Source organism: Triturus cristatus, chromosome 10, assembly GCF_964204655.1.
Source record: "Triturus cristatus chromosome 10, aTriCri1.1, whole genome shotgun sequence".
Classification (NCBI taxonomy): domain Eukaryota; kingdom Metazoa; phylum Chordata; class Amphibia; order Caudata; family Salamandridae; genus Triturus; species Triturus cristatus.
In genome coordinates this window covers 231,371,054-231,397,480 of record NC_140593.1, presented here as the reverse complement: position 1 = coordinate 231,397,480, position 26,427 = coordinate 231,371,054, and the positions used below count along the sequence as shown (strand labels likewise).

The window sequence follows — 26,427 nt, the reverse complement described above, 5'->3', positions numbered from 1 at the left end:
AGAGCGAGCAGGCGGGGGGCGCTCTACCATCTGTGTGCCCCCTGATACCGCTCCCCTCAGAGACGCTTGGTGCTCGGGTATCTTTATTTACAACTGTTAAATTGCTTGCCAAAAAAAGGCTTGATCCGCGGGGTCTCCCGCTGAGCGCTAGTGTTGCCCAATGTACTTCGCGCCCCCTTTCCGACACCTCAAGTTCCAGTAATCTCTTGGAGGGCTTTTTGAGCCCAGTAGCTTAAAGGCAGTTTCTAGCCTGTAAACCGTGTTGTATCGTGAATAAACCAAGCCTCAGTATTCACTTGTGGAGATTCTGCTGTTCATAGTCCCCTACTGGTTAAACAAGCATTTACAATGCAACGGTCTCTGCATTGTTAAAGTTAGAGGTATTGGCATTGCTCATGACATTATTTTTGTTTGTTTTTGTTTTTAAAACATGTAGAGAAACGGCATTGTTGTTTTCAATGTCAATAGCTTAGTCAGTGTGTGTGTGTAGGTGGCTCTGTGTGTGGGTGCAAATGCAATAGGTCTCAACAAAAACATAAAACAAAAATAATGTCATGAGCAATGCCAATAGCTCTAACTTTACCAATGCCGAGACCATTGCATTGTAAATGCTTGTTACTTTTGGGGAAGTGCGCATCAGTTCCAAAAGGCCTTTGTTCTGAGGAGGAAAGACATGCACTGAAAAAACAGCTATCCCCACCGTGGTGTGTACAGGTCGCATAATTCGGGTAGAATAAAAGGGGCCAGAAAGGCTGCCTTGTAAACCAAGCTCGGTTAAAGGCAGCGCTCTGCCACTGGTCTCTGTGGATAGCCCGCCGAGGCTGCTTCACTCTGGCTCGCGGGTGCTTTATGCCTGACGTGCAGAAGCAATGTATTCCTAGTGATGAAAGGAAACTCGTGGCACTTACACAAGAAATGGAAGACCTTTCTTCATGAGAAATACTACGTGCCTGTAGATCTGTAAGAGACGCACGTTTAAAGTTTCATACAGCTGTGGTCCTTGTAAGTCTTAAGTGCTGGCCTGCCATGAAAGAATGTTTTTTTTTCATGTACAGTGTCCCATCCAAAACTTCTTCTACTGAAGCTTACAGGCAGGGCTCGGTCCTTGGATAGTGAATAACACTTCATACAGGGGCGTCTTACAACATTTTGCTATTTTCTGCTCTTTAGGCCATCTTGAACAAGATTAAATAATACATTTTTGAAATTAATAAGCTGCACATAAAACAGCTCAATTACTTTCCTCTTGCTCCATGTAGATTGTGAAAATGTCACTTTTGTGAGTCAAAGAAAGCAAGACTTGACTAGGTTACAGAAACAAAACACAAAATAAATAGGTAGCATGAACCCAGTGCCTACTGTTTAACCACAACCGTATGCCATCACCTGGGGGGGGCGGAGAATCCATGATGACGGTTTCAGAAGAGTGCCTGAACAAGAAGTCCTGAAGTTCTTCATCTTAAGATGGTATGACTCCATGAGCTCCTTATCGGAAGTGAGCTTGGTGCTCTAGGAGATGGCGGGAACAATCTCTGCGACTGTATTTTAAGAAATGAAAGCTTTTTATTTTCTTTTTTTTTTTTTTCTTCTTCTTTTTTTTCCAAATGCACATAAGAGTTCTGGAACACGTTTGATGATCTGGCCAAGCTTTCCTTCAGAAGAAACTGGGACGTCTGTCCATCCTGCAGATTATACTGCAATGTCTTAGGAGTGTGTGTTAATGCTGTGGCTCAGTGTTAACCAGTCGGCATTCTTGATGGGAAATAATCCTTTATGATGTCATCGGCCCTGCATCGAGGATGCAATTTACACTGGAATCGCCGTAAACTGCAATGTGACCAATAAGAAAAATAACATCATAGCATGATTCCGTGGAAGACGCTTGTGTGTGTGGGTGTGTGTGTGTGTGTGTGTGTATATTACATATAATATATTTTCCCTAGAAACTACGTTTAAATCAATAGTTAACTGGAATCACAGGAGTTGTAGAAAGAAAGTCTTCAAAGGGATGTTTCAGAATAAATGCCCATTGAATATGCTGTATATCCAAATATGAGAACTATACAATGTAGGTGGTTAGATCCAGCAAGTAGGATGTTACATCTATGATTTGATCAAGAATACCTGCCCGTGCCACTCTTCTGATGTTTCTGTCCACTTGTTCACACTGTTGGCCCAAATATCCTTTTTTACACAAACACTTATTGGGCCTGACACAGACACCTCCATGGCGGCACACTGGTTTGCATTTGGCTGAGAAAGAAAAACTTTGGAGTTACTCTTTTCAGTTCAGGGAACTTTACTTTTTATAACAAAATAATTTACATAGAAGCTCTAAGCATGCAATGGCCTAAAATTAAAAAAAGATTTTGCTTGGCTACAAAACTCACACTTGTTATTTTGTGTGCACTTATGAAATCACTCCTTTAATGTAATTATCAGCTGTATGAAATCTGCAAGTCATAGATTCTGATCCCAGCATAATCACTCAACATTCATCCTTCTTCCATTGCTAAAATGAGGGCTATTCCCTTTGGAGTACTAGTACCAAAGCCTTTGATGTACAGCAATTGGACGCTCCAAGGAGGATTTATGTTAGAATTATCATTAGCAAAAATATTGTCTGACCGAAATATTATATCCCATATATAATTTGCAAACACATTGTCCCGCTGGGTGTAGATGTTTTGTTATTAACTCCAATGGGGTGATATTTCTATAAACAATATGTTGGGAGAGGTGTGGCACAGTGGCCTGAGTGGCTGACTCCGGAAGCACAGGGCTTAAGGTTCAACCTCGGGCTCCGGCTGCACCTCAGCTCAGCATAATGTGACTCTGGGCAAGAGCTCACTTAATCTCACTGAGTACCCCCAGTGTCCTGAAACCCTTAAAGGGGTGAGATTTTCTCACATTACAAATAGGAAATATTATTATTATAATATTTAGGACACAGTACGTTTGTAGGATGACCCTATTCAGCCCAAAACCTATAAATATCTATGAGAAATGGGCATTTCAGGGGCCCTTCACCACATTCTGGAGGGCACCCCTTCATTCTGCCTTATATCACTGTATTGTTGGTACAGTATTTTGGTGCCATAACCTCCATCTCTGTTGTTGTATTTATAGTTTAAAATCTCAGTGTCAACTCTGAGTACTAAGGTTATGTGTTATTCACTTTCAGTGAAGTGAGTAAAGCATAATCTTAGTGTTCACATGCCTTGCTTTGTTTAAATGGGGAAAAAATAAAACCTGCAATTAGTGGTGTATTTAGCTCTAACCTTCTGTGCGAAATGTGTCCTAATATATAAAGAAATAATGTCAATCTTGAAGTCACATGTTACTTTTAATGGTATAAAGAGCACACCACTGTAGACTCCATTGCATTTAAATGATTCAACAGATGACAAAACACATTAGGAAAACAACCTAGCTTTCATCCCCATTCAGACATCAGCTTTTTATTTCTCTATTTGTGGTCCAGAGTGGAGATAGTTACCATCGAGTTTGGCAACCGTCCTCTGCAACCATTGCATCATGCAAATGTCGTATCATCCTCCGTGTCAGCAGCTCAGCCCTTTGAGACTGTTAATATTTCTACTCCCCTCCCTTGCGTGAAATCGTATTAGAAGGGGACGAGGTGACTTCACTTTAAGGCACAACCTATGTCCCAGTTCCTCTCATACTTTTTCTTGCTTGGAAATGTAAGGCTTCCTCTTTAGCGAAGACTGTGTTTAGTCAAATAGTTTTTTGCTAAAATTTAAGGGCAGGAGCTTCCAAACGTATGTTCAAGAGTCTCCAATATTATTGTAGTAGAATGACATATAAAATATAGGCAATACATTTTTGCAAAATAATTCAAGTTAAACATTGTTTGGGACCAACTTCATCTTCTGCAAATAGTTCATTTGACCTAAACAGCTTTATCCTCTATATCAGTAATGTCCTGATTACTTACTGGCAATACACATTACTTCTAGTTCCACTCATCCTTGTCAGTCATTAATCAGTGTGTTTCTCTGACAAGAAACCTCTGGAACTGGGCTGAAATTTAAGGGCTACCCACCCAACTGGGCACTTAAATGAATTAACTTTACCAGCATACTCTGACCAAAGCAAAGGCATGGAGTCCAAGTGGATGGGCAGGCCAAATTACTGTGACCAGGAGGAGTAAAACTATAAGTAATGACGATTCCTAGCAAGTAATCAGACCAATGTCATTACGTTTCTCATCCCAGTCATTACCCTTGTGGAACACCAAAGCTCTTCCTGCCTTCATTTAAGACCAGCATTGGCATAGCCAATAGGTCTCGCTTTTGGGACCTAATAAGTGTTTAGCCATGCAACAGTTGCATAACTAAATACATATAAGGTCCCAAAAGCGAGACCTATTGGCTATGCCAATGCTTGTTTCTGTTTATTACTGCTCTGTAGTATTGGCGGCGCTCGGGTGCCACCATTACTACATAGAAGTAATAAACAGGAAAAAAAATTGCGATCAAACATCAAAGCGGCCGTGCGGCCGCGAAAGTGAGGTGCCTGCGCACATGCACTGTAGCTCTAGGCTACAGTGGTAGCACCTTTTTTGAGCCCTCACAAAAAGTCTCGCCAGACCAGCGCATACGCTGGGTCAGGCGAGACCTAAAAAACCACTCATAAATGTAAGCACTTTGATGTGCACAAATGACTTTATTAAAATGTGCAAAAAGTTTCAATATCTAATATTCATTACTAAAAATCAATATTAAATATTCATGTCAAGTTGCAACTGGGCACACCCACACCAAAATCCCTTTTTTTTTTTTTTTAGATTCCAAACTCTGCAGCCTATAGTGCTGAACAAACATACTAGAGGAAGATCAAATTGGTTGCTCTGCAAATCTATATATTAAGGGAACTCTAAACATCTCTCCTCAGTAAGCAGCTACAATTTTGGTCAACCTTCCCTCTGTATCTTCTTTTTTTTTTTTTAAGTGCTATATAACAAAATATTCAGAAATACATAGATGAACATATAAATACAAATTTAATTGTAAGAAATATCATGGGAAATAATAAACATAATTTAAAACAATATATAATATTATTCTTAATAAATAGGAACAAATTTCATTTTATTGTAATGGTTTTTAAATACATTTTTCCCACAGCCTGACAACTTTTTGTGTTGCTCCTAATAAAGCCACATACAGCGTTATGTGTATTTGTATTTTTGCGGGCGTTCGTTGAATGTTGGAATAAAATTACACTTCAATTTTTACAATATTAGTGATCAGGCTACTAGTACAGAGATATATATATCACCTTACTATGCTTGTTTAATAGTCACACTGAAGATCAATACCCCAGTAAATTATTCTATGGTCACACAATTTCATATCTAATTTATTTTCATAATATTCAAAGACTGCTTTCCAATAAAGGTATAAGCTAGAACACCACACTATAGTGGGGGACTAATTTCCCACGCGGCGCTAATTCCCCGCCTATGCAGTGGGTGGAGTCATGACGGAGTGGTTCCGTCATGAGCGGGGAAGGGGTTAAAACTGCTTTTTTCTTTAAAAAAAACAAAACAACTTTGCAACATCTTGTATCAAATTCTCTTTAGTGATTTTACCAATCTAATAATGTTGTCATTCTTATTTTCCTTAAGAATTACAACCATCAAATTGTTATCAAAATTTTTATGTGCATGAGGCATATTTTTGTACCTTGACGATATATGTACAAAAGTCACTCCTATAATAAATGATTTTACAACTATCCAAAAGCTGTTCTTCACTATATCTCTATCTGTGTCCTACATTTTATTTCCGGAGAATATAACATCTTAATAGTTCTTTGTGTGCATTTCTCTTAGGTCTGACAAGCGACGACTTTCCCTGAGAACTTGCTTTCTTCATAAGTATGTTGCATTGCTTTAAAAGACCACCCCATAATAATGTTCACACGGTCTTGTTTCATCTTCTCTATTTAAATAACTTTTATAATTTCGATATTTATCATAAACACGTTTAACCTGTTTTTCCAAGTTTTTTTGTGAACTTTTCTTCCTTCTTCACTTATGTCCCAAGCTATTATCTGTGCTCTCAACGATGTCCTGAAGGCATCTAAGACCAAAGCAACTCTGTCTGCCTAGCCTGAGAAAACAACTCCATGATCTGTTCTGAGACCCATAGCTTTTCTTCTAAATTAATGTAATTAACATTTCCATTTCTTAGTGGAACGGGGCTTCTTAATGTCTGCTATATTCAATTCTAATGCTGAGTGATCTAGAAGCTGTTCAGAAAACTCAAAAGTTACATAAATTAAGAAAAACAATAATATTTTTTTAAAACCTCTATACGTGTAGCGGATTTAAGCTTTCCTTTTTATCCAAAAACCTAGATCTCTATGGATCTATCAAATCTAAGCCCTTCTGATATAAAGCCAGACCCTTTGCTCTTTTTGGTTCTGCCTTCGGCTGGACAATGTAGAATCTAAATCTGCTGCTGGAAAAAATTAAACTCGCCCCCAACAATTATCTTGCCACATAACTGTAAAAGTGATTGTAAAGATATATTAATGTTTCCGGATGATCTTCTATGAGACGTGTACAGTAGCAACATCATTATTTCACAGTCAATCGTGCAAGTGCCCAGGCCCATCGACCTTCTTTATCCGTTTGCCAACTATGTATTTCAGCCTGCAGACCTTTTGCCGATCATTTGGCTAACCCTCTATGGGCCATCCCGTTTGAATAATAGCATTCAAAACTTGACTATTTATTAAACCTAGCAAACTTTGAAAGTCTACATTTGGAAATCGGGTCACCTGTAAAAGCATTACAGTCAGGCTATGTTTTGGAACCCATATTTCAATAGCCGGTAATTTATGTCTATTGTTGAGCACATTTCACTTCGATTAGAGTTTTCTTTAAATTATCTAATTCCACAAAAATGATATAATCCTTTATGGAAATATGATGGTCCATTGTTATAAATATGAAGAATGGCCAAAGAGGAAGAATTGCTACAGTCTTCTTTCCTCTACCATTTGTAGAATTACATTCCCCAACTATCTAATACACTCTAGCCATTCAATGCAAGCAGACCTAAAGAGTGTTAATATGTACTCCCAAACCTCATCTCAAACCACATCACAAAAACAGTTGACCTTCTCTAAGGGATTGAAGAAGAGACCCATTGTTATACAGTACTAAGTGCTTGCTTCCTAAATAATTTATAAAGTGCATTTCTCCAGACCAACTGGTCTGTATACATCAGGTTATGGTTATTATGGAATAAGTGTGAGTGTACAAATATGCATCTTGTTTGAGTGTGCAAAAATAAAAAAATAATAAACGCCTTAGCCACATCCGATAAATCCAGATTTGCCTAATTTTTATGATAACGCAATATAGAAAACAACCTAAATCTTATATCGCCCTGTTTTTAAATGCTTATACCCCAGTATGTTGTTACAGGTTGTCCCAGCTCCAACCCCAGACCAGGATATCCTTGTATATCAATTTGCAGCATGATTCAATATGTTTACTCCCTGTGTTCTCTGTTTATCTCCTCTTCCTCATTCTTTAGGGCCTTCAAGTCTGTTTTTAACATAATCATCAAACACAGGGGTGACTAACATCATTCCAACAAACATTGGCATAGCCAATAGGTCTCGCCTTTGGGACCTTTATAAGTGTTTAGCCATGCAACAGTTGATGTTGTTGCACCAAGGGTATGGTGCTGCTTAACTAAATACTTATATGGTCCCAAAAGCGAGACCTATTGGCTATGCCAATGCTTGTTTAAAATGTTGATGGGTTTCTTAAAATTCATTGCTAGGGGTATTGGGAGCTGGTTATCACCTATTGAAGTGCAAACTACTTTTATCCACTTCATTTCAGAATATGTCTGAACTCTCTTCAATGAAAAATACTGATTTGTATCCTCCAATACAACTTCTAAGGCTTTCCTCCGCTGCTGTAAGCTAAATTCAAGCTCAACAAATACCTAAAGTCTCAAAATAATATCTTCAGAATTGCAGTATTCTGGTTAAGTTCCAGTGTTTGCCCTAGTAAAGTTGCCTCCCTATTCGCTAAGAATCCTTAGTTAAGAAATTTGAAAATGGTCTGTTTCTTGCAACAATTTGTTCTAAATATAAGCATCTGATCTGGAGATCTGCCTAACAATAGCCGCTTACTAATTAATGTCTCATTTTTATAAAGCAACTTGTAAGTGTTGTACTTAAGAACAATAACCCCATACTTGGAACAATCAAGTAACCATTGAAGGCGCAAAGTCAAAATGCTAATGACTGTAGTTCAAGCCAGTATCAATATGGTGCATAAAAGAAATTGGAGAATAGCAGAACATAGCAGCTAATTGTGCGTGGGAAAGTTAAAAGGGATAAAAGGTAGGAGGCTGAGGGTTCAGGAGATTAGGTATAAAGGAGAGCCTAAAGGGAGAGTGTTTATAAAACAGGAATTGCTGGAAAAACCTAAAATAGAAGAGCCTGGCAGAAATGATCCAAACATTACTTGAGGAGTTGGGGTAGAAGTAATAAAAATACACTAAGTAAGGGAAAAGTAAAATATGAGACATGGAACCATGGGAATTCAATGGTAGGATATAGATGAAAGTAAAGGATTGCCAAGGTAGAGTGAATAAGGAGATGGGGAAACGAAGAGAGACCATCCAGCGAGAGACAAGGTAGAAATGTGCTAAGGATTTATGATAAGAACATGCAGAAGTAGAGTAAGATGTGCTAATAGGCAGAGATGAAAATGTGGGGAATCTACTTCAGGGGCGTAAGGGATGATATGGTGTTAAGGGCGCGCGGCGCATAAAGCAAATAGGCAGAAGGTCAGTGACTTAGATTTAACTCTGATAGCATCTGCACAAGTGTTTTTAGTCCATTGCAGAATTATAGGAGGTCCTTAGAGCATCTCAGATCAACTGGTAGTGAGTTCTAAATAGCAAGAGCTGCACCCGAAACGTACTGAGTACCAACTTTGTATAAGTTTTGAGATTTTTATAAAAACTCAAAACTCATCAAGTTCTTGATACCACGAGATTTTTCAGAGGTGATAGCAGTCCAGGTGTTGATTGTGAAAAACCTTGCGTGCTATATATGCCAGCGTGAATCTAATTCAAACTTCTAGAGGAAGCCCACAAAGTTGCTCTTTCAGGCAATATGTAGTTAAACCTTTTAGTTCTGCTAGCCATTTCAGCCCCTCAGTAACCTAGCCTGCTGTAGACTTCAACTCGGATGGCATCCTGTGTAGGTGAAAATAAGGTCTCCATACATATCTTGCCACTCCAGTTCCCTTGCGTTTCATTTAGCATCGTGGTATTGCTTGCACTGTAGTTAACAACACTTTCGAAATTTTATGCAGTTGTTAACCAAAGTAGTACAGCTTCTTTTACCACCCTTGTATCTTTTTCTTTTGATTTGGTGAGACAGTATTGTCCACAGCTAGATCATTCTCTCAATTTATTTTTTGTAAAGTTAGGTTGTGTTGCTGTTTTAAGTGACCATCCTTGTTCCACTAAAGTCAAAATTTGTTAGATTGAAAATAGATTCCATCATCAAGACATAAAAAACAGACATAATAAATGCAACATAAAAGCAAAAATAGTTTGTCAAAAATCTTAAAAACCAACAATTCCAACGTATTCATCAATTAAATGGTGGTAAATGATGTTGGAAATTTCCTAAAATGAACTGACTATGTGATTCTAGTGCACTAGAACAGTCCGTTTATGTATAATGGACCAAGTCACAAAAATAAATTTGGATACAGCCACCACAGTCACCTTTGAGGAATCTCTTTTGCCAATCCTAAGAGCATATACTCGATTCGGTAGTCCCAAGAGCTGACATGGTATGCAATTCACCTAGTTCTGGGTTTAGCATATTTAGGGCAAAAAAACCAACAAATGTTCCTCTGTTTCATCAAAGAGGATACATGGTTGACACTGAGTTTGCCCGGGCTTTGAATGCTCCCATGATGAAGTGTACACAGCAAATGGGAGGGTTTCATACCCAAACTACAAAACCGATGAACAAACATGCACTGGACACACACGATTTAGAAAATCCTCTGCCTTGGGTGCAAATCTGTGCAATAAAATCGCCTTGAGCCTGTGCAGCTGGACAATTTAGTTCTGGGCAGTAACTCTCCCAATAGCTTCATTTGACCAACACCCCCACAGTGGGCAAGAGAGGCAGAGGGCCTGCCCCAAAATTAGCTAGGCCTAGCTCGTATCAAGTGTTTTTGACTTAGGCCAGCCACTTGATTTTCTTGGAGCATTGTAGTTTTAAAATGTCAACAAGGCCCTCTGAAGGGGCATAGTTCTTCTGTAACCCAGATGTGCACACAATAAAGTAACAGCCTTACGGCAACTGCCTCAGGGACAGGGTTGAGGTCAAGATCCAATCTGACTGGCACCAGGGCTGTGCCTTCCCCAGTTAGGGCTCTGATGAAGTTGTTCTCACTAGTGCCCAATGTACCAGTGTGACAATATCCCCATAGTTGGCACCATATAGTGCTGCACCCCTTGATTGGTACATATAGATTTCCTTTGCTGGAAGGATCGAGAGCCGCTATGCCTTTTTTGGTACATCTAAGAATTTCCCCTGCTCTATGGGCTAACAATTGCAAGCTTTTGAGGATCTGCAGAGTCCAGGAGCCTGAGTCGGCCCAACGAATCCTCCAAGTAGGCAAATTCCCTGACCCTTTCGGATGTTTTCTTCCCAAAGCTTATAGTGCCATTTGCCCTCCTAACCCCTGGAATAAGCCATTGCTTTGTTTTGGAAGCATTGATTTCAAGACCATATATATATATATATATATATATATATATATATATATATTTCACTGAAAAAACCATAGGTTTCACACAAGTTATAGTTAGCGGACATTTTACTGATAAAAAACCATTGAAATTCCCCCGTTATAGTTAGTGCAGGCAACTATAACTCACGCGACCGCAATCCTCTGCTGATGCTAATACTGTATTCAGACATTTATTTACCCATGTCTTCTTCCATAAATTTTTAGCTATACATATATTACAAATATTTTTTTTTCATAAAGACACATATGTCATCAGCAGAGGATTGCGGTCGCGTGAGTTATAGTTGCCTGCACTAACTATAACGGGGGAATTTCAATGGTTTTTTATCAGTAAAATGTCCGCCAACTATAACTTGTGTGAAACCTATGGTTTTCTCAGTGAATTTGTACGGTTTTTTAAATGCTAAGTTACTTTACGCCGTTCGTGGCGTGCGCGCCCACTTTGCGCAGTTCGTTCCGTGCGCGCACCGCGCGCCCACTTTACGTAGTTAGTGCCGTGCACGCACGGTGGGCACCGCGTGCCCACGTTACGCTAAATGGGCCATGTACGCGCGATGCGCACCGTCTGCACACGGAGCCCGTATTAGGCACATCGTTGTTAATGGTTATCTACTGATTGTCTTTAAAATTCATATGCCATGCACTAAAGGTGCCCTTCGGGCACCGATTTGCACACTGGGTGATGCAAACATGGATATTTTTATTTTTTTTAGTTTTTGTTACCGTACGCGTACGGTAAGCGTAATCGGCGATTTTTCGAAAATAAAAAAATTTAAATTTTTTGCCTTTTGGGTTCTTTGGGGACACCATAACAATGACTGGGTGGTTGGGAGCTGTCTATCAAGCCGCTTTTATTGTTTTCGGACTTTGTTTTTCCTCCACTCCCCTAAGAATGCGAGATAGAAAATGGCGGCTGACACTTCCTGGTTTCGACCGATTCGAATGTTTACTAAGATCTAACAGCCAATCGGAATCGCGCACGTCACCGTACGCGTACGGTAAGCTTACCGTAAGCGCACCGTAAGCTGGCTCAGATATATATATATATTGATTTAAATGCTATTTTCTCAGGAACTACTGAACAGATTTACACCAGACCTACAAAAGGCACTTCCTTGACCTGAGGACTACCTCTCTGCCAAATTTCAAGTAACTCTGTTCAGCCGTTCGGGCTGTAGCTGTGTCTAAAGGTCCTATGGAAAAATGCATGGGAAAAACGCGTTTTGGGACCCCCCTTTTTTCTCAGCCCCCGCTTGACGAATCCCCCCCGAGACTTTCAGGGTAGGAGCGGAGCGTAGCGCCCCACCTATTTTGAAAATTTCGCGAGGATTCGTCGACTGGCGCCAAAGTTATTGCAAATAGAATGTTACGGATTTCCTATGGAAACGTGGTCCTAACTATAACTATCTACTGGCAATACAGAAGAGTGTATAAATGGAGTCAACAAATCCCAAATCCTCTTCGTTTGTGCTTTGCAATTCTTTTTATTCTCTGTATTCCTTGCACCAAACTGTACAGCCAACGCGTTTCACCCCCTGCGGGGATTCTTCAGGGCGATCAGAAACCGTAAGCACAATCGTATTTGTTCACTTAGTGTAAAGGCAGTGGCAAGTTTAATAATTAACTCCTCAACCAAATACGAACCACTTGCGATTTGTCGGCATCCAAGAAGAAACGTAAGGCACAATTTAAATCTCCACAAAATCCAAAGGCCAGTTGCAAACTCTTTACTAACACGGTTTGGTTATTGAACACGGATCGATTTACCCATTGGAATTTGAGCGATACGTTGGCAAGCAAATTGTGACTTGCGTTTCTTCTTGAATGCCGACAAATTGCAAGTGGTTCGTACTTGGTTGAGAGAAGAAACAGTTAATTATTAAACTTGCCACTGCCTTTACACTGTGAACAAATTGGATTGTGCTTACGGTTTCTCATCACCCTGTTTTGATTGTATTATATTTATGACCATGTGGCAGCTGATCATTTGAAGTGTGGCAATACGTGCTTGGATATATATTAGTCACTAGTCTAGGTGCTGCAGTGTGTATCAGCCTTGTTGCCTCTCTTTGCTTTGAAATTATATAACCGAATAGGTTAAATCTATCCACCAGCACTAGAAGGCCATCCCTAGTTTTAGCCAGCAGGAAAGTGTAGTTGGCAAAAAAAAAGCACCAGGGCCTTCTGACCTGCAATAGGGGGATGGGAGTCATTGGCTTAATTGGTCATTAACTTGACACAGTAGTTAATATAAAGAAGGATGAGGGTGGGACCAAAACACAACCCTGGCACGCAGGCCCTTGTTAATGGGAATTATCTGGGTTACTTCTCCTTTCACACCACATCGAACCCTAGCAAACATCTCATTTAGCCGCATAATGATGTATAGCAAATTGCAAGGAATACCCATCCCGGATAAGACCTACCAAAGTTCCTTCCTGGGAACCAGGCCAAAAGCTGCACGGAGATTGATAAAGGCTACAAAAAGTGTCCCCTGTCCAACATCTTCAGTTGTTCACTTAACCAAAAGGAAGTGGAAGACCTAATTGATCGAACATGTTTTGGATCTGAAACCTGCCAAGAAATTGATTTTCATGGATCCAGTCCAAAAGTCTCTCCAGGACTTGTGTACAAAAGATCTTTTGCAATGTGTTCAAGAGGCTAATTGGGCGTTAGCTGGCTGGGACACTTGGGCTTCCCTTCTTATAGATGGGGACAATCTCTTCTGGTTTCCAAGTAACGGGCATTGCTGCCCCTGCAGCTGTTTCAGAGGAGACCATATTAATATAGGTAACCCATGTATTGGGGTCAGATCTAAAAGGTTGGCTGGGACCTTATCTGAACCAGGACTCTTCCCTTGCTTCAATGACCCTACCACAGAAGTAGTCTGCTAGAGTAAAAACTATAGAAGAGGGGAGTGATATAAATGCAATGCCTCCCCCAGTTCTGGTAAAGGCCAATTCAATTTCATGTGAACAGAGTAAATATTCTTAAAATGAATGACCCAGTCATAGGGCAGAATAGATGTTCTTGCTTGTTTCCTGCCACTTTGGCTTACTAGGTGCCAGAATTTCCTCAGATCGTTGTTGGCAGAGGTGTCTAGAAGGTTAACCCATTTACTGCTCTCCCAGGTAACTTTAGTTTGCATTACTTCAAGCCGATATTGAGCCCTGCATGCCCTTATTTCTGGCTTGCTCCTTTTTTTTTTTTTTTTTATTGCTCGAAGAAGATTCATTTTTGCCACTCTGCAATGTTGTGTAAACCACCCATTCATAGTGGCATGTGCACGAGCCCTCGTGAACTCCTTTTTGAAAGAAATCTTTGATAATAGCAAATAGATTAGTATGCTCTTCCACAATCATTTCATTGTCGCCAACCCCACCTCTTCAGTCGTCGAACATGACCGCCATATGGAAGGCGACAGCTGAGTACATATCTGAAAGTACCTTTTGTAACCTTCAATTGTTGGTCACCCATCTGGGGGTTGGGGTTAGGGGGAGATAAACATGAGAGACCAAGTCCTTTGTGATTAGATTTGCAGGGACGCAAAAACTCTTAAAACTGCTTCTGCATACATTCCCAGGCGCCCCCATTTCCTGTAAAAGACAATGTGCATGATTGTCAATGAATTGGGCCCAAACAGGTCCTCTAGCTTTGATTTACTCCCAGTAATATTCCAACTGATAATAGCAGCAGAGTTGGACAGCAGACTCTGAGCCAATACAATTGTCGGGTGGGACCAATGGCCGCTGGGCAAGAGTCGTAAGATGGGCCTGGTCCTCAGCAAGGGACTGGGCAGTGACTGGGGGTATTTGCACAATGTCAGCCATGAATTTAGAAGCGTAATCCGGAGTCAGCTTGGATGCTGTTGTTGGCCAGAATCTAGTGAAGTGCATAATAGGAGTTTGGGGATGCTAGCTATGAAGGCCCTGGTAATGAAGTCCCAGCTCCAAGAACTGAAAGAACTAGGTAATTGTAGAGCTGTGATCAGCGTGCAGTCAATCAACTTCGATAGGAGTCAAAGGGCTGGATGGTAACTAACGTGTTCACTGTTAGAAATCAATGGTCTAAGTAGGTGAGTCGGAGGCACAAACCTTGACTGGAGGTGGGCAGCCCAATGGGAGAAGGAACTTATCGGATCACAATCCACTAAAAGAGCGACAGTTGGCCAGTAACTTCTGTACAATGGCAAGAGACCTGAAATTAACAATCTTGCCCAAGAAACTCTTTGCCAACGGGCCAACTCAACCCACCCCACGAATCAGCAAAATATCCGGCACTGCTTAGTATGGGAAATGAGCGCTGTCATGCAACCAGTGTAGAACCTTGTACTTAAGCTGAGCAGGGAACGTTTAATATACAACTGTTAGAAAGTGCACTCTTTTTGCATGGTTGCCCCCAACTTTTCCCCAAACGTTTGATGTACTTTGACTGCGTGTGTCCTGGGTTCCTGCCAACTAGGTAGCCAGCGCTTATGTTCTTTCCCTAAATTGTACTGTTGCAAAACCAAATTGGCAACTCTCTGGCCACATGTAAATCCCTTGTAAAAGGTACCACAGGTGCCAGGGGCACTGTGACCACGGAAGGCCTCTAAGGGTTGCAGCACTTAGTGTTATGCCCATAGAGGCCCCGTACCTTTAAAAAGACACAGTGCCTTGCCTATGCCATGTCTAGAACCCGCTGCCATGGCATATGTGAGCCACCTCTCTAGCAGGGTACACTATACCAGTGGTGAGGGTACAGGTGCATGAGCCCTGTACCCGTACAGTGTCTAAACCAATTCCTAGACATTGCAAGTGTAGTATTGCTATTAAGAGTGTATGGTGCTGGGAGGTTGTCATTACGAGCTCCACAGCACCATAATGGCTTTACTGAAAACTAGGAAGTTTGGTATCAAACTCCTCAGCACATTAAACACACACCGATGCCAGTGTGGGATTTAATGAAAAATGCACTCCGAGGGCATCTTGGGGATACCCCCCTAAAAAACGACCTAAGTCTTGTGTTCTGGCTGAGTGGCTGCTCGCCAGCTGCCACCAACAGGCATGTTTTAGTACCCCTGGGTCAAGAGCCTGCTGCTCTTGGGGGTCTGAAATCATGCACATCCTGGGACGAGCTACCAAGCCTCCTCCCCCAGGGTGGACAGGGAAGCTTCGAAGGCTTGCTGCCGTTGTGAGCTACCCCCAGCTATTTGCTGCTTCCAGCAACTGGCCCCTACTGGTTCTGGCCCTTACTTTGGATGGGAGAATCATTTGGAAAACCAAGTGAGAAAGGGAGATGTGCCCACCTCTGCCAACCCTTCCACCCCCTCAGGTGGGGAGGCAGGGTAAAGCACAACTCAGTCCCTGCCATCTTGCAGATGGGGGGGGGGGACCCATCCAACCAGTGAGGGCTATGGCCCCTGATACTGGAGGGTGCCATAATAGGGGGTGAACCCACCCTAAGAAAGGGACCCATTGGTCCTGACCTGTACCTACCTGTAACACCCCTAATTGTAGTATTTACCCTGAACCTTGCCTCTTCAGACAAAAACTGACCAGAAGAAGAAGAACCAAAGAAGCTGTGCTGAACTAGATGCCCACCGACTTGTCCCCAGCCCTACCGGCCTGTCCCTACCTCGAACCTGCTCCAGTGAATTCCCGTTGTGTCCTGCAGCCCCCAAGAATCCAGAAGACCTGCCCTGCCTTCCCAAACCAAGACTTTGTCTTCCGTGAGCGCTGGATTTGCTCACCCACAGACTCTGTCTCTGGACAAATCTGCAAGTCTGCACCACTCTTCACCCGACGCCCACAGCCTGAGTCTGAGTGGCCCAAAACCACGAGGGGTTCTCCCCGGCGATCTTGACCTGAGATCTGATAGTCTCTGACCTGCCTTGAATCTCCAGTCAATGCCTGCAGCCCCTTTATGGAGTTTCCCCTCCCCCCTCCCGACCGCGACCGGAGCTAGAAAGAGAAACCTGATGCCTAAGGACACCTCTGCACCCGAAGTCCCATGACCTTGAATGGCCCAACCAACTGTGTCCCAGCATCCCAACTTACCTCTCCAACTGGTGGTCCCCTCCAGAAGATCTTCATCCCCGAGCCTGCTGTGTTTGTTGCAACCTGAGAATCCCCATTGAAATCAAAAGGGCACCAATGCTAAAACAGCACCCTGCACCCAGCCGCCCATGTGCTGCTCCGGGTGCACATTGTGTGCAAACTCTGATCCCCCCTTTGCCCTGAGCCTAACACCAGGAGCTTTGCTCCCAACACCTTGTGGCCTGCTCATGAGCAGCCATCAACCGGAGGCCCCCTGTCCCCATGGATAACATTGGGCCTCAGCACTCTGTACCCTGCCGCCCTAGTGCTGCTGAGGGTGCTTTGAGAGTGCAACCTTGACCCTGGTGGAACCCTGGTTCTAACCCTAGAAACCCAACCAAGTACTTACCTGTAAACCAATAACTCAATTTCCTCCCTTAGGATTGCATTGACTGCTTTTCTTTAAAATTGTTTTAAGGGAAACTGCAATTATACAAAAACTTCACTTACATTTTCTCAAGGAAATGTCCCAGTGTGATATCTAGGCATATCACACTGAGTAGAGAAAGTAATCTGTAAAGTAATCGAACAACCTGTAACAATATCATTTTCATTCAGCTTGCTTATATAGTTCAACTAGCCTTTAAAAGTACTAATTGTACTTACCTGTGCCAGGCTTGCTTGGTTCTACGGAATAAATATAACTAAATAATATTTTTATACAAACAAATTGGTTCTAGTTCAGTCTTTGAGTTTGTGACCTCATTTCTTGCCTGAGTGTGTACAATAAAATGCTTAGCACTACCCTCTGATAAAGCCTTACTGCTCTTCCACACTACCACAAACAGAGAGTAAGGTATTGCCTACTTTTACCTCTGCCTACATTTGGGGTTCCACTTGACTCTGTACACACTATACCTTACTTAGGTATAGTATATACAGAGCCAGCTTCCTACAACAACCACATGTCGATAAATCTTGGGGAATAGGTTGAGTGAGGTGGGGTTAAATTCCTGGATAGATTTGCAACGCACTGTCCTAGCAGCCCCTTTCCCAATACTCCAACCCCCCCCCCTAGGCACACCGAAACAAACCTGTTCATGTAGAGTAGATGGTTGCTTGGTCAACCGGTCCCATGAACAATTTTGCATCATCCAGTGTTGCCCTCCCTAATAGCGGTGGTGTTAGTATGGATGGATTCCACTGAGCCATGAGTAATAGGTGTAGGCAAATTAGGGGGCTGCGCTAGTGGAGCAGAGTTTAGATTGCATAGTTCTGCCTCAATTGAACACAAAACGTCATAGATTGGCCTTCCAAAGTGTCAAGAACTGTATTAAATAAATCCCCCATAACGTCAATAAGTGTCTTCATCATGACCAGCGCAATCTCTGTTGGAACTACAGAGGGTTAAATATGATTGTTTGGAGTTAGCGCACACTTCTGTCCTCTTTCTTTTCATGGTCTGGCTATTAGGTGAGAGACTGGGCAATTTGAGTTGTGGGTCCAAAAGTGATGGAGATGTAAAGCTGAGCTGGCCGAAGAACCGGAGGAACCTGCCACCAATGTAGTAGCGGAGACTCTGATTCCCATCTCTGACTACTGCAACAGTGAACAGGGTTCACATGGAAAAAATTTCAAAAACTGTACCTGAAAATGTACAAAATAGAGAATTACTGAACTGTTGAAAAAGAAAAACCTGATTATCTTTCTGTTTTGTTTTTTGTTTATCAACATCCTTTTTAGGAAGCCTTAGAGATTGCAGACGTTGCAAGGGGGTAGAAGTAGGTCTTCCTCATTGTAAATCACACTCCCTAAGGTAGTCAGGTCCTAGATTACTATTACAGTATGTTGACATCCGCATTCATAAAAAACCCAAATCGAGTCTTAAGTAGATCTACTTGACTACATAAAAAAATCAAAACATACTTTTATTTTTTTATTTTTTTAAATGTTCGGTAAGGAAAGGCGACTATAAATTATTTGTTCCATAGTAATTGCCAGATTTGTACACCTACTTTACGTTTAAAAGGCATCTTGGTAACAGAAAAATGTAATTGCTCGACAGGGGATGAGAGCTCCACGAATAGTGTCACCTAACAGTAGTATATTAATATATCACTTAATTTTTTTACAGACTGGACTGGCTTAGATGAGGATGAAGATGCCCATGTTTGGGAAGATAACTGGGATGATGATAATGTAGAAGATGATTTCTCCAATCAATTGAGGTATTTTTTTCATCTCTCCTGTGTTGTACCAACGTTGACATGGTTATTTTGTTTCCCAGGAACTGAAAATCTCCATTATTCTTGTTTTAACAAAATGTTATTAAAATAAAATGTTTTAACTGTAGGGCTTTTTGTCTTGGTGGCTGCTTCCTATTACTGGATGCCTGATCAAGGGAGGTCATTAATCCTCCGAGCAGCACAGTCTACAAAGGATCATATGCTAAACATGAACGATGGGGGCGTGGCCAAGATGCAGCAGTGTAGGGCGTGTCCTCTGCCGGCCTGACCATTTAGAACTGCAGCTTGCGGTGTCCTGGGGCACATAAATGCCGGACAGCTTCTCCCTCATGCTGCAGTGACTGCCGGGCACTTGTTTTTGGGCTCACGCTGGCCATGGGGCAGACCAGATCAAAGCATGGTAGCCCGGGCCGCCGACCGTGAAGCAGACCAGATCACCTGAATCATGGGGTCGCTGACTGAGCCGCAACACGTCCCTCCTGCTACGGCGATGTCCCATAGACAAATGGGCACAACTGGGTCCCTGTAGGCATTGCAGAGAGCCCGCCGCATAGCAGGAGGCGCCCCGCCGGCATTTCCTGTCACGGTACCCCTGAGGGGAGATAAGATGGCAGTCACCTGAACTTGTGACTGGGTGACTGTGCCTCTATCTGATAACAACGCTAGCGCTAATCGCTATTCGCTTTTAAGACTCCCGTTTTGTATTTGCTTTGGTCTTTATTTTGTTCTCCCTGATTTTACCAGATCATGCTCCTCATACTTGCACTCTAAAAGTTACCTTCACCGCTGTTTTGCGGGTCCTTGTCATTGGGGAAGTGTGGATGACCTGCAGACGCCATTTTGGTTTGGGAACTGCTAGGGCATTCTTGGGTGACATATTGGAGGAGTAGGCGGGCTATCCAGGCAAGGCCGGCGCATTTAAACCGGGCACTCGCTCCCGTCAGCTGGACTGGGTGACTGTGCCTCTATCTGATAACAACGCTAGCGCTAATCGCTATTCGCTTTTAAGACTCCCGTTTTGTATTTGCTTTGGTCTTTATTTTGTTCTCCCTGATTTTACCATATCATGCTCCTCATACTTGCACTCTAAAAGTTACCTTCACCGCTGTTTTGCGGGTCCTCGTCATTGGGGAAGTGTGGATGACCTGCAGACGCCATTTTGGTTTGGGAACTGCTAGGGCATTCTTGGGTGACATATTGGAGGAGTAGGCGGGCTATCCAGGCAAGGCCGGCGCATTTAAACCAGCCATTCACACGCGCAGTGGTGGGCGCCCTCCCTGCGCCGGAGTCGCGCCAGAGTCCTGCCCGTCTGCGCTCGTCCGCGCCTCGGCAGGACTCGGCAGGCTACGCAGGGGGATGACCATGTTTACGGCTGCTAATCTGCGCAGCCTTAGAAACAGGGTGAGTGATTGTATTCATGGTCCTGTGGACCCCCTTTCGGGCCCTTACCAATGCCCTGGGTGCAGTTTCGTACTCCCTTTGCCCATGCCCGTTAGGGTGTTTGAGCCCCTTGTCACTGTTAGTAACTCTGCCTCCCGCCCTCTCGTCCCCCCTCGTTCGTCCACCTTCAAAATACTCCACCTTAACGTAAGATCCCTAGTCTGTCATCATCTAGATATTTTTACTGTGCTCACGGATGAAAAGCCGGATATCATGTTTCTAACAGAGACCTGGCTGCACGATAATGCCACGGCGGCTATTAACCTTGCCTTGCCTGCAGACTACTTCATGCACACCTTACACCGTAACTCGAGAGGTGGTGGGATCGCAGCGGTCGTAAGAACATGCTATCCTTGCTTATGGAACGCTGTGAGCATTGCGGGCTGTGAAAGTGCCCACTTCGCTATCTCGCTGACTCCCCAATTTACTTTTTCGGGCTTGGTTATTTATAGACCCCCTGGTCCCGACGACGCCTTTCGGTCAGCCCTTCCAGAAGTAGTCTCTGCCTTAGCCCTTAGATCAGCTAATTTCAGTGTTATTGGAGATCTTAATATTCACATGGATGCTCCTCTATCCTCGGTGGTGAGTAGTTTTCTCACAGACCTGGAAGCACTTAGGCTACATCAGCTAATCCATGGGCCCACGCATGTTGGGGGTCACACCTTGGACCCCATCCTGACGAATTTGGATTGTGTCGAAGCACTGCCACCGAAACCAATTGTCTGGACAGACCATTTTCTTATTGACATTCGGATTACTTTGGCAGCTTCTTCTCCTAGAAACACTACATCTGTCATTTTCAGACGCCCTTGGCGGAAGTTGAACCTGGAGGCTTTTCAGCTGCTGCTGTCGCAACACATACCTGACCCTCCCATTGATGTCACCTCTGGATATGACCATTTTTGCAGCTGGCTTATCCAGGCCCTTGACACCTTTATTCCAGCGGGCTGGAGTAAGACCAGACCTGGCCATTCTAGCCCTTGGTATGACGAATCTCTCAGGCTCCTTAAGGTTGCCTGTAAAAGGGCTGAAAGAGCTTGGCGTAAGGCATATGATGTCACTCTTAAGCAGGTTTATCGAGCCAGTATTAAGGTATACCATCGAGCCATCTGCAAAGCACGTGCCTCCTTCTATTCCTTAGAATTCAGGAATAGTGCTAATCCAACTAAGTTAATCTTTAAAGTTCTTAAAGAGCTAACTAGCAGAAAACCCGTTACATTGGGTAACGGTTCTCAGGCTCATTGTGATGAACTAGCGTCATTTTTTGTTGAAAAAGTGGAGGCGATTTATAGATCTTTCCCCTCCCCTGTTTCTTCCTCTTACCTTGTTACGTCGATGAATGACTCTTCTAGCCCATTACTGGTGCTTCCTGCGCCTTCTCAGGAAGAATTTGACTCCCTGGTGATGAGGGTCAAGTCGGGCTCTCCAATGGACCCTCTGAGACCCGCACAATTCAGGGATTTGCCAGAGCTGTGTCTTCCGTCTCTTCTCAGTCTCATTAAGCTATCTCTCAGTACTGGGTCGGTACCTGTAAAATGGAAGCAAGCTATGGTTATGCCGGTACTGAAAAAGGCTACATTAGATCCTGCGAAGCCAGAGCACTACCGGCCCATCTCTTTGCTCCCATGGGTCTCCAAGATTGCTGAGGCTCACGTCAATAACATCCTATCTGGCCATCTTTTAAATACAGGTATCCTTCATCCTTCCCAGAATGGCTTTAGAGCAGGCCATAGTACTGAGACAGCCCTGGTGGCTATGGTTGAACATCTTCGTACTATGTTAGACTCTGGTCAGACGGCGGCACTGATTCTGCTAGATCTCAGTGCCGCCTTTGACACAGTCTCCCACCCGATCCTGCTCCAGAGGCTGAGAGAAGCGGGAATAAACGGCACTGCCTTGGGTTGGTTTCGTTCTTTTTTGGCCGAGCGTACGTTCAAGGTTTGTATTCCCCCTTACGAGTCTTCCCCTCGCCCGATTTCCCAAGGAGTTCCGCAGGGTTCGGCACTCAGTCCGACCCTGTTCAATTTGTACGTGAGACCGTTAACGGAAGTTGCCAATAAATGGGGTCTCACTATGGTATCTTACGCCGATGACACCCAACTAGCTGTGGCTCTTAATGGCTCTACCACGCTGAATTCCTCTAATTTTCAACAAGCTCTTAGAGAGGTGGCAAGTTGGATGACCGACAATCGTCTCCAACTTAACGCCACAAAAACAGAAGTCTTAGTGCTTGGCAAGGAAATCCATCTTTGGGGAGACGACTGGTGGCCTTTAGAGCTCGGTCCAACTCCCACACCAGTCACCCAGGTGAAGAATCTTGGAATTCTGCTTGATGCTAATCTTTCATTCACCCCCCACACAAAGAAAGTTGCGGGCACCTGCTATGGCGTTCTTCAGAGTCTCAGGCCTATCCTTAAATTTGTTGACGCCTCTACCAGGCAACTTATAGTGCAGGCCACGATCCTTTCCAGACTGGATTATGCCAGTGCACTCTTATTGGGCACCAATCAAGCAGAACTCACACGCCTTCAGCGCGTACAAAACGCGGCTGCCCGTATGCTGATAGGTTTGCCTAAATTTTGCTCAGTTAGGAGCGCCATTTTAGATCTTCACTGGCTGCCCGTTAGGCAGAGGATAAAATTTAAGGTACTGTGCCTGGTTTTTAAGATTCTGAAACTGGCCTCCCCTCCTATTCTGTCTCAGACCATCTCCTACTACACACCGGCTAGAACACTTCGTTCAACCGGTCAATTTTTGGCCACAGTCCCTCGCTTTAAAAAAGCCAGAATGGGCGGACGCTCATTTGGTGTCTTGGCGGCCAGCCTTTGGAACACACTGCCGTTCAGTGTTCGATCCATTCCGGACTTGCTTCCCTTTCGGAAAGCGGTGAAAACATTCTTGTTTCCTTTGGTCTAGCGATCTTGGTTAGCTTGTTACATGTGTTGGTTGTGTTGCTTGTCCTTTGTAGCGCCAGGACGCCGCTTGGCTGTGGCATCTGTGCGCCTTATAAATGAAGAATAACATAACATCATAACATAACTTGAGACGGAGTGCCTCGCTGCACTGCCTCCTGCGACACTGGCCATTGGCTAGCCAGGCAGAGGACAGAGCGAGAGGTCTGTGCTACAATGCTGGAGGTTGAGGTAAGCCAGCAGCTGTGACCCTGGCTCTGTTGGGACTTTGAAAGTGTTCTCTTGCCGCTTTGGGACTCTGCAGGCCAGACCTGTCTCCTGAACTGTAGACGCCTAGGGCCTGGAGTGGAGCTCAGGGCCTGGTCAAGGGGCCAGAGTGAAATCGACCCCTTGGCTCCCCAGTGCTGGCAGACTTGCCCATTCTTCGCACCTGAGGCAGACCCCCATGCCACTCTTTTCCCCCCCCCCCCCCACCCCATTTTGCAGAGGAAATCTTGCAAGTGACGGTTGGAGAGATCCCAGAGCTCAGCTTACTCCCACTGTGGTGGGAGTAAGCTGAAGCTTCTGAAAAAGTGAGAACCGCCCGAGACCGGGTGAGGTAGTGGAGCGTTTAGGGCTGTGCTGCTTGGAGCCAGATTGGACAGGCCTGGTGGGTGCGCTGTGGGCCCCAACATCCATCATCCCCCTCCCCATTCTAGCGCTCACTGTCTGTCAGCCCACCCGTACTGCCTTAAGAAGGCAGGTATGATCCCCATGTTGACTCTTGCCCTCTGAGTTGACCGCTGACAGATGGAGCCATCGCAAAGGGGTCTGCTGGGAGCTGAACAGAGCATTGCAGTGTTGAGGACAGATCCCCATAACTGACACCCAACCCAACTACTCATGGCAGTAGCGAAAGGCAAACGGTGCGAGGCATAGCGACCACCCCACCCCTCCCCCCAGATGGATGCAAAGGGGGCCCCTGACCTGGCCCAGTGACCCTGGCATTCCTTTTCGACCCCCTCAAGGCAGATATTCAGGACTTCAAGAGAGACCTCTTGCAAGATCTGCGTGAAGTGAGACAGGAGTTGAACTTGGTGGGTGGGAGTCTTCTCCCTGGAAGACAACAAACTGGCAAGGGGTGAGGAGGTGAAGATTCTGCAACAGGAAGTGATCTGTCTCCACAAGCAACATGATGAGCTCTGGGCCCAGTCAGAAGACCTCGAGAATTTATCCTGACTCAATAATGTCCGTCTCCGGGGTGTACCTGTGGGCTCCGACAACCAGTGCTACGTCTGGCCCTGTGTTGATCTGTCCTGGGTTGGGCAGAGGATACCGCTCTGCAGTTTGACAGGGTTAATCAGGTCGGCCGCCCTGTAGGCTCCCAACACCATGACATTTCATGGATGGTTACCTTTTCCCATTACTGTTCCATTGAGTTTTGGTGACCGTTAAGGATTTAAGTAGTCCTCATTCCCCAGGCCTCCCACATCATTCCCTAATTCTGTTTGCTCTTCTTCATCCTTTCCACCCTTGTTTTCCTTACAGCTTCACTGTTGGTGCCCTCCACACATGTTCACTTCTCTGGCTGGCTTCCCCTTTTGTCCCATCCCACCTTCTTGCATCCCATTTAATGCTCTGCTCTCACAAGCTGTCATTGCCTCTCAGTTCAAATCTTCTTTTCGCCTCTGTGAAATTCCTCTCCCCGTCTTTAGCATCCCCATTTATACCTGACTGCTTACTGCTGCATTTTGTGCTCTTTTTACATTGGTGGCTGCTGCTTTGCATGCTGTAAAGCGCTGTTCCTATATAGCATAGTGTGTTTCTAAACACAAGTGATTGACACTGCATACATATTATGGGGGTGACAGACCAGGGGGTAAGATGGCCGCTGACTGATCTCTGTGAGAGTCGCTGCGGAGACTCTCCCCCGGAGTTAAAAAACTACGGCTAAAATGCACCTGTGATATGCCGCTGTTCACATACCTGATTGACCGGCTGATTAGCTGGGTGTTGGGCTGAGGTTTACGTTGGAGTCCTGCTGGATTGATGGCTTGGAGGAAAAGGACACCGCTTCCTGAGACTCGGGCTGCTCTCCTCTCGCTGCTCCCATGTCCGCTTTCGGCTGGGAGGATGGGTCCGAAGCCGAATAAATCTGCAAAGGAGAGCACAGAAGACTCTCAGAAGGAGGTCCCCACTCCGGCCATCCCCGCTACGGGGTTGCGCTGCTCAGGACAGCCTCGGCGGATCACGCTGAAAAAGACTGAGGAAGCCAGCAGCGGAAATGGTGGCAAAATGAAGGACGGCGTGGAGGGAACATGCAAGGCTTGGGAGGGCTCTCTTCGGCAGGTGACGGAGGCATTCCAGGCAGCTGCAGCAACAGTCACAGCAGTCGGTGTGAAGGACGCTGCCAACTATGCTGAGAACGACCTGAAAGACGCTGCTGAGCCCGGTTTAGCTCCCCCCCCTAGTGGGGATACAGTGTTGCAGTTACCAATGGATCTGGAGTTTGAACGAAGAGAGGAGACTGCATTAGTGTCTGTGGAGCCGCAGGAAGCAGCAAGGCACTCAAATGGTGGAGAAGCTGGTATGAAAGGTAATGGTAGCCTGATGAACTCCTCTGTTGTCCCTAAATCAAATGTGCTTATAGGTAAGCCGTTGGGACAAGAACAGTTGTCTCTCTGAGCCAATTTGACTTTGGAATCCCCCATAGGGAGATAAATTCTTTTCACATAATGACAACTCTGATACTTCATTATCCAGTGAAGGTGATATCTCTTATGGGTTTGATTCCGAGGAGTCCTCGTCAATACAAAAGGCATCGCATGCCCACAAATTTGCAACTCAAAAATTGCGAAGGGGATCCAGCAGCAGTTCGCAAGGGATTACCCAGCAAATAACTAGTTGTATCAAGATGCTGGTGAGGCATCCAAGTAGGGGGGACCCTCAGGCCCAGCTGACGCTAACGCTTTACCATCGCTTGAGTT

General features: G+C 44.3%; 1 long non-coding RNA gene across 1 annotated transcript in view; it reads left to right on the top strand.

Moving 5' to 3' along the window:
- Nucleotides 1–26,427, top strand: part of LOC146789252 (uncharacterized) — a 69,650-nt gene that overhangs the window by 28,972 nt on the left and 14,251 nt on the right. The window contains exons 2-3 of the long non-coding RNA XR_014970041.1: nucleotides 5,861–5,905; nucleotides 18,998–19,091. This is a non-coding gene — a long non-coding RNA (uncharacterized LOC146789252). The remainder of the gene's footprint in view (nucleotides 1–5,860; nucleotides 5,906–18,997; nucleotides 19,092–26,427) is intronic.